The sequence below is a fragment of the Choristoneura fumiferana genome, chromosome 9, assembly GCF_025370935.1.
Source record: "Choristoneura fumiferana chromosome 9, NRCan_CFum_1, whole genome shotgun sequence".
NCBI classification, from domain to species: domain Eukaryota; kingdom Metazoa; phylum Arthropoda; class Insecta; order Lepidoptera; family Tortricidae; genus Choristoneura; species Choristoneura fumiferana.
The window spans coordinates 17,245,721-17,255,756 of record NC_133480.1 but is presented as its reverse complement, the minus strand read 5'-3'; positions in this window follow the sequence as shown (position 1 = coordinate 17,255,756).

Genomic DNA, 10,036 nt, shown 5'->3' with positions numbered 1-10,036 from the left:
GCTATAGTTCCCACGCGGGCCCAGTGCGGATTGGGAACTTCGCACGCACCATTGAATTGCTTCGCAGGTTTGTGCAGGTTTCCTCACGATGTTTTCCTTCACCGCAAAGCTCGTGGTAAATTTCAAATGTAATTCCGCACATGAATTTGGAAAAACTCAGAGGTGCGAGCCGGGGTTTGAACCCACGACCCTCTGCTTGAGAGGCGATAGGTCAAACCACTAGGCCACCACGGCTTTTTCGGCTCATGATATGATACGTTGTAATAGGTAGATACCTTTAAAAATATCGTGGTTTTACGTTTGTGAGTGAATTAATGTTCCCGTCTTCTTATTTGATTGCCTCGGGTGTTACTTTGGAAAATTCTTATATCAAAGAACTACAGTATTTTTACGGTGAATCCAATCCAACGCTTCTCCTAATTAATTTATTAATTTTATTTACATAGGAAGAGCACTCGGAATAAATTGAACGTTACTTGCAAATACGTTCCGCGTTGGCGATCCCTTACTTCAAACAGCGAACCTAATGTGTTAAAAATAAGTAGTAAATTTGTGTTAAATACTTGTGATGTATAGATATCATTTAATAATATTGTAAATCTGTTTAAAAAATATATACCTAATATATGTTAATATATATATATATATGTTTCTTGCTGGATTCTTCTCAACAGCGGTTTTTCCGAACCGGTGGTAGATTTTTTTTGACATTAATAAGTGCTTGTCATAGCCTAAATTGAATAGAGATATTTTGAGTTTGATTTTGACGTTCGGAAATAGAAAGTGATGGAATATGTTAGACCGTTCATTAAAAACTCGTAGACCGCGCATGTGATAATTGGAGACACGTTCGTCAAAATTTAAATTTTTACAAAATATGGCAAAGGGCAAAAAAAAATGTTAAACATTTATGTTTAACCAAAGGCTTCTTATGTACTCGTATAAAGAAGGCAGTTTCTCTCCGGGGCCAATTTTCCCACTTTGTATACAATTAATCCCGCGTAGAAACCACTGCCCAAGCCCTCTCATTCTGAGAGGAGGCCTGTGCCCAGCAGTGGAACGTAAGCTGGGATGAAGATGAAACAATCATTAATGACGAACTTATCTATAGGTATTTACAAGGAGATTTCTGAAGATATCACGTCATAGTTCGGTATATAAAACTTAAGAAATTCTTAACACAGCACACTAGGAAATGCACCTTGCACTTTGTTTTAGCTGCCACAAAGAGCGGACAGGAAAATGGCAATTTCTCAGATAGCGAGAGAGTTATGGCTTCACAACAGGAACTGCACCAATCGCTGCACAACCCGCTTATGACGGCGATTTAGCTGGCATAGTGCATCCCAAATTTATTGCAAAAGCAGCTATCTACTTGTACTGTCGAGTTCATAAACTTGTGAGCAAAATTTTTATCAAAAACATCTGAGCGCGACTCTATTGTTAACGGCGTAGAAGCGTGTTCAGATATTTTTGATCAAATTTTTGCTCACTGTATTATGAACTCGACTGTACTTAGTAAGAGTATAGTCGTCACACGGAAACAACGGCCAATTGAGTTTCATCGGTAAAACGAAACTAAAAATACGAGTGCGTTTTTATCGAATACATTTTTAAATCGAACGAAAACTATTCTATTAAAGTGTTCTATTGTATTAATACAACCATTTTTCAGGCAAGGTGTGCTATAAAAAATAATTATTAGCATTTTCGTTTTACCAATGAAATGTGTCCCCTATTTTCTTTTGTTTAATATAATATTCACTACTATATTGATTCAGGACAGTAATTTACCTAATTCTATATGTGTCGCACAGACACAGCTATTGTGCATAGTTTTAGCGGAGAAGCAAGGTAAAGTGTGATAAACGAATTCTTCGCAAATGAAGTAACGGGTAAAAGCCAGTAATATTACAAATGGGACAGTATGTACGTGCGTGCGTATGTTCACACACCTTCACGCTAAAACAACTGGATTTTAGATGAATTTTGGTATGTAGCTGAACGTCTAGAATAACACATAGATTAGGTACTTTTTGTTCCCAGGGATCTATGAAAAATATCAAAATCTTAAATTCTAACTCTATACATTCTCTCTATAGGTACTCTATGATACATTTTGCACGTTTTTCGTCACACGGCCACCAGGGGGGCTACCACGAAATTCGAAATTCGAAGTTCGTATCATACCGTCCCTCTCACTCTCGTATTGAATAATATTAGCATCAGCGGGACGGCAACATACGAAATTCGAATTTGGCACTTCGTTAATATCTGCCACAGCGGAACATGCAAAAATATCTGGTAAGTCTGGTTAAGATCTACCGGCCCTTGAAGTAGTCGTATCAGATATTTATGCACGTGTTTGTGTCAAATAATGGTGCTGATTATACAAGTGAATCATTTAATATCGAGCGTCATGTTTTTTTAGGAATTCCAATACCTGCCTATTTTAGGGTTTCGTACCTCAAAAGATAACAACGGAACCCTTATGGGATCACTTTTTGTCCGTCTTTCTGTCTGTCTGTAAATTTATATCAAACACTGAGGTCTACCATCCCTTGAAGCTGTGAAAAAATCCAACTTCTAAGCCAAAGCAAGCAAAAGATGCAGCCGTTCATGCTGCAAATTTTCGAAACTTGCAAGGGAATCAAAACCTACAGGGTACTTCCCTTGAACTCAGAATCTTGAAAATTCAATATCCAATATAATCTGACCCCACACTGCGTACATTTTGCTTAAGAGTAGGGCTATGCATACACTGGATGTATTAAATCACTCGGAAAAAGCGACAAATATCTTCAAGACACGATTCCCGTTTACTTATATACCCATAAATGTGTACGGAACCCTCGGTGCGCGAGTCCGACTCGCACTTGCCCGGTTTTTTTTGTTTTTTCCATACCTACTCCAGGTATTCCGGCACAGAGCCAATCGCCTTAATGCCGTGTCGGGGATTAATACCGCCGCAACTGCGCCGTGAACTCTTCCCGCGGCGTCTCGGCGCTGCAGACGCAGAGTAAAAAAAAAGAAGAAAACAACGCGGTATATACCTACAGGGCACCCCACAGCTACATATGCCACGTGGAGAGAAAGTAGCTCAAATATTAGAGTAAATGAACTACCATTAAACTAAATATCAAACAACTGAATCGCGCGCGTTAGAAGTTTGTTTCAAATGCGTTTGTATTTTCATTCGCGACAACAAACGTGTAAAATCTGCCAAAACGCGACGAAAACGCGCAGAGGATGCGCGCATCAAAAACGCGCATCGTCAGCGCGTAAAAAAAACGTCGTGTGGAAGATCCCTTAGAATCTGTTGAATTCAATGTTGAACTGCGCTACTGTTGGCACATTTTGGCTATCATAACAATAATTAATTCAGTTAATGCTGCCGGCTGCATCGATAACCGATAAGCCGGCAGATAACCGACGTATATGACCACATTGTAAACTGTAAAGCTGGCGCTACCGCTTCTGAATTCGATATTAATCGATTTAATTTACGAATATTGCTTTGTCTGTCTCGAGCCGAATGCTAAAACGGTCAATAGAACGGACTTATTGTCTAATGCCCTTTAAATCATACGTTGTATTTGTGTGGTAGATAAGTGTACTATCCCCGACGATTAGTGTTAGAGTTTGGCTAATGAAAGCTGAACCCATTAGAGTGGCAACAATTCAAATGTCATGGGCAAACAGCCCAAAGAGTATAAGAAAACAGACACTTGAGCTTGTACTATTATCAATTCTGTGACTTGTTGAGTTTAGTACCTTCGTGTGCTAAAATAGAGTTTTTTTTTGGAAATTTGCTGCTGAAACATAGATAAAACAATCAAAAGTGGTGTGTGACAGATTATTTTTACCATGATAAGCAAATTCAAACAAAAACAGCAGTGAGGGAAGCCTTGTTCAAACAGAAAAAACAGTGTTTAAATGCGGTAACCGAATTTGTAGAGTTATAGGCATGGCAAAATATTTCAGAACTGGGCAATACAAATTGTGGTTCGAAGATTCACTTTTTCTCATAAATATTCGTATCAACCTTTTTATATACAGCGTGTATTTTTGATACTAGCTCAAACTTTAAGGGTACTTAGTGAAGGCCCTCATAATCACATTTTATTAGAAGCTTCTGTACTTGTACTATTACTGTGGTGATACCATCTGCAATTTTTTTGAATTTGCCACGTTTTTGCAGGCTCATCTTATTTTATATTGTATGTTTTATGTATTATTTCATACGTCCAGCTGTTTACCATAGAACCAATTGAATCGTGTCCCACTGTGGATCCTTTTCTTAGAAGTCATGTCATTTTTGGCATAGAGATAGTTTATGACCCAGAGAGTGACAAAGGCTACTTTTTATCCCGGAAAATGGACAATTCCTGAGGGAGCAGCGCGCGATAACCGAATTCCATTTTTTTTGTTGTTGTTTTTTTTGTATTATTTTTGTGTTTTATGTGCAATAAAGTATTTACATACATACATACATAACCGAATTCTACGCGGACGAAGCCGCGGGTAAAAGCTAGTTATTATGTTAGTATTAATAAAAATAAAAATTACGTAGTAAAAAAACATTTGTTTCTCCAGTTCCTTGCAATTGACATGTAAAGCAGAGTTTATAACTTCTTCATACTCATTTTACCCTCAACTTAACTATCAACCCTCGCCTGCGGCTCGGTTGAAAATTAACGCCTCAGGTAAAACGCATTTTGTGCACTTGTTGAACAATCTATTTGACTTTGAGTTTAAATGCGGCCGCTTCGCGCGTGTTCTGTGGCGGCATTTCTCCGACAAGTTGGCTCGTTATTTACTTTAAGAGTCGCTCTAATTGTTCGAGGACCCGGCGGTCCCTTCCACGAACAGTTTGTCAGTTTGTCGCTTTCATCCCCCAGTGAGGTAAAGTAAACTTTTCAACCTCTTTTTGAAAGAAGAAGGGGAGACTTCACTTTTTTTACTTGTACTATACTATTTATTCTGTTTAAGCAACACAAACTAGACAACTTTCTGCAAGGAACATAGGTCGAAAATTTTTTTTCGCCTTTCCATAGTAAGTCGATCGAGAAAGTTGTTCAGTTTAAGCAACACTATCACCTGTTTTTTGGTTCCACCCAGTCGTGGACAGCACTCGGTCAGTCTGTTTTTGGTCGCGACCACTCTGCTATAGTGACTAAAATGTCATGGCAATTTAAGCAATATTTGAAAGAAATAAATAAATAAGTAAACGTTCATTCGTGACGTTAGAGGAAGAAAAATAAAATAAAAATACGCGTGTCACGAAGTGGTCTTAAATCATCAAAATACCGGTCAGAATCAGAATCAGAAACAATGTTTATTGTATAAAATAGGTAGGCTGTAAGATACAGAGTAAGTTGTTAAGACATTTTGTGACCTTCTATGCCTTGCCAATGGGCGTACAAAACATTAAATTGCTATACAAAATTAAACTTACATAATCAAAATGAAAACGCTACAGACTTCAAATACACTTCAAAAATATAGTCAGTTAAAATTAATTAAAAAAAAATTAATTAGTCATAAAATAAATCGTGGTTGAATAGTAATTATAATGAATTTTTATTATTTACAAAACAAAATCGTGGCAGCCGAGTGGTTTCACATAATATAGCCTCGCGAGCAAAGGGTCGTGGGTTCCCTAAATAAATCTTAAATTACTTTTTTTCTTTTCATTATTATTATTTGTAATTATTTTGTATTGTTTATTATTATTAAGTATTATTTTTTTTATTATGTAACCATATTATATGTGATCATTTCTTTAAATTTACAGTGCATTCGTATAAGTAAATTGTGGGTTCGAGCAAAGGGACGCACTTCTAAGTGTTTCGCAAATTACAAGTCAACGCACGTAAAAAGAACTCTAGGTGGTTGTGGAGGGGATAAGTTTGCGCATCTGTCAACTAACAAGCCAATGGCGTGACGGCCGCGCGCGCTCCTACGCCCCCTCCCGCGTCCAATTTGGTCCGTATTTTGCTCACTGCGCAGGTATAGCGCCAGGAGCTCTTTTTACGTGCGTTGATTTGTAGGTTCGAAATTACATTTGGAATCTATCATGACTCATTTGGGAAAAAGTCAACGGTGTACCTATGTACAGTCGAGATCATAAAGTTGTGAGCAAAAATTTGATCAAAAATATCTGAACATCTACGCCGTTAAAAATAAAGCCGTGTTCAGATATTTTTGATCGAATTTTTACTTAATTTTATGAACTCGACTGTACATAATGTTCCAAATCCGTACCGAGCCCGCGTGAGAACTACGGACTAAGCCCTCTCACTCTGAGAGGATTTCCTGTGCCCAGCCGTGGGACGTATAAAAGCTAGGACGACAAGCCAGTCAATTACGCAAGTAATTTATTAAAATAACAAAATTACAGTGTTTGTTAGCAACAAACGATCTACGAAACCGATGCGAAGGATGTTCCCTAGAGAGGTCTCCATTTATTATTTATGGAATCTAACCTACTTAAATTGAAATATTTTGCAAATTTCAGTCTAAACCTAACACTTTCTGTCTCACTCACATAGTTTTATTCATCATCATTATCATCTCAGCCGTAGGACGTCCACTGTTAGACCCCATAGACCTCCAGTTGCTTCGGCTGGCAGCGGCTTTAGCAGCACAGTTCGATTACCAGTCAATATTATCTTCTACAAGTATTTCCAATATAAACAAAAAAAAAATGATTTTTTTTCAGACCATTGCTGGTTAGTAACAAGAGTGCCTTATTACTATGTTAGTCAATATTATTATTATGTACTTAACATCTATTTGGCCTGCCGATTGCCACTTCCACCCAATATTTAAATGACCGAGCAATCAAACCTCTCCGTCAACACCCTCAGGAGGCTATTGCTGCTACCTATCACTCGCCTCAACAGTGAGCCTATTCTTTTGCGCTTGACTGCGAAAAAACCATCAGTGCGCGCTTCGGCAAACACATTGGATGCACCACAGTGTTTCGACAGCCTCAACAGCATCCTCAGGATGTTGTACTGGACCCGCAATGAGTCGTAAGCTTTTTGTGTAAAACTTACCCACAGACTGCCGGTGTAGAATGTCTGACAGTAAGCCTGAAAAAGCGTGAGTTTAACTTTTTTTTTTGTTTTTTTTTTTATTCGACTGGATGTAAAACGAGAAAGTGGGTCTCCTGATGGTAAGAGAGTTTAACTTGTTCATTACACCTTGCAAATCTGCGGGCAAGCATACTACCTCTCACCGCCATTGCTCTATCTCTTTCCAGGTCCAGACATCCTGCAGGTCTTAAAGGCTCTCCTTAATTTTTATGAATTATATAAGTATTGTAATATTGTAGCTGGGGGGGATATTGTATCTGAGCCCTTACCACGCCATGTTCTTCTCGGCCATTTTACGTTGTGTTCGCCAGAAGACTGTCTTCACACAACATGGCGTCAATCTCATGTCTTTATGACATTGACATGAGATTGATTTTTACTTGTGTGTAGTTTTCACTACATCTATACTCTAGCTACTGGCCGCGATATCGTCTGAGAAGATTTCATATATTTATTTAAGAACATAACCAAATTTTACATCTAAATCGGTTCATAAGTTATTGATTGAGCAAAAAACACCTACCTTACCTAACAATAATTATACAGTAGGTACTATCAGCCAAATAAGTGGTCTATCAATTTTTAAACAAGTTCTTATCAAATGAATATGTCGCTAAAGTCGAACTTTCAAGTTGACAGGCACGTCTATTGGCATTATTGTTTTATGACATGCAAACGATTATCAACTTTAGGGTGCTAGACCACATATTTGGCTGATGGTACGGCCAAACTTTAATTCATTTGCCATCATGGAACCTTTTCAATGGAAAAGTCATTACGATTTTCATTGTTAATTAATGCGATGTCATTATGACGTTTACTGTGAAATGGTTCCATAGTGGCTCATGATTAAAGTCCTTGATCGTACTAAGCGAACAGTATTTGATTTAATTGCTTAAAGGCAGTTCAAGGGCTAGCAGACTTATTATTTTAGCTTGATACCTTCACGCGTTTCTGAGGGAAAGAACTTTGGCAGAAGAACAGACAACAGACCTATGAGGTTTTGAAATAAAAAATACAAAAAAGAATCCAAAAACCAATGTTAATTTGATTGCTTAATAGAGACATCTCTTGTCTGGGTGAGCAGTTACGAGTAGTTCCGAAGGAGTGTTGACGTCTCTCGATGAGAGCTAAAACATAGATGTCGCTAGCGTTGCTGCTTAAGTTGCTAATAAAGGAAAAAAGCAGGCTGAAATGTGTGGCGCATGGGAGAAATTTGTGGTTATAGCACGCAGCACGGAACGCTGAGGACCTGGGTTCGATTTCCAGCGCTGGTCTCTTTTTTTTTTCCTGTGCATCCATGTTTCAGTTTGTAATTTTCGTTGGATTTCACGGAATGGCCGTAAAAGTAACAAAGGAATTGAAATAAAAAATACAAAAAAAAGACTCCAAAAACCAATCTTATAAGGTTTCCGTTTTCGCCATTCATGATGCGGAATATAAAAATACATTAGTTACGAGCCTGATGAATTGTAATCATGTCACTATCTTTTGATAAACCAATCAAAGAATAAGATCCGGAGGCTGACCTAATTCCGAGTAGTCGACCATCAATAATAATGTTATTATTCCGGTGCTCTCTGGTGTTTCCCGGCGCTTTCCTTTCGAAAGCGTTTCCTTAGGCTTAAGCTGCGTTTCCACCAGAGATGTGGAGGTTTGTCGTGAACCAATAGAAACGTTTCATTAACCTATCCTCGCTCCGCCGAGCTGTTGACACTAAAGATTGAAAATACAAACTGAAATATAGATGCACAGAAAAACCAGAAAAATAAGACCAGCACTGGGAATCGGATCCAGGTCCTCGGCATTCCGTGCCGCGTGCTATACCACTACACCACTGCTGGACAACGGTACAGACACGTTTTTCCCCTATGCATCACATATCTCAGCTTGTTTGTTTCTTATTTAGCCACTTAAGCAGTGACGCTAGCGACATATCGTAGACCACATCGAGAAACTTTCGGCATTCCATTGGAACAAACCGCTCACCCGGACAAGAGATATCGTTATTAAGCAATCAAATTAAGATTCCACAAACCAATCTTGACACTAAAGATATTTACGCTGAGCGAGGATAGGCAAATAAGCGTTTCTATTGGTTCATGATAAACATTATAAATAAATAAATAAATAAATAAATATCATGGGACACTTGACACCAATTGACCTAGTCCCAAACTAAGCAAAGCTTGTACTATGGATACTAGGCAACGGATAAACATACTTATATAGATAAATACATACTAAACATTGAAGTGGCGTTGGGCTGGCCACGTCTGTCGCAGGACCGATGAACGGTGGAGCAGACGAGTCCTCGAGACCACGGACGGGAAAACGTAGTATAGGGCGTCCTGAGGCACGGTGGGCGAATGGTCTTAAGGAGGCTGAAGACAGAGTGTTGTGGCGCGCCATGGAAGAGGCCTATGTCCAGCAGTGAACTGCTGTAGGCTGATGATGATGATAAATATTCCTCGGAACACATCCTCGCACATCTCTGCTGGAAACGCAGCCTTAGGCTTAGAATTACTCGGAATTGGATGATTCGGGAGACTTGAACAGGACCATCCCTACACCCTCAGTAATTGATAATAGATTGTTCACAATATTATGTAAGTAAAACCTCTATAGCTTTAATTAGAGTGACCATGCACTAAGTAAATAATTTGGTTCACTAATGTTTCGCAACTAACGTTTGGCAACCTGATTCATGTCACAACTTTTCATTTCGCAACTGTTTAATATCTCTGAAACTGTAAATATTTCAGGATTTAAACTAACCTAACCTAACCTAAAGGATTCTATACCCTGACCTAAGCCCTGAAATAAATACAATACAATGCAATAGTGACTCTTTATTTTACACCAGGTACACAGAGACAATATTACGAGATAAGCGATAGGCGGCCTAATCGCTTAAGAGCGATCTCTTCCAG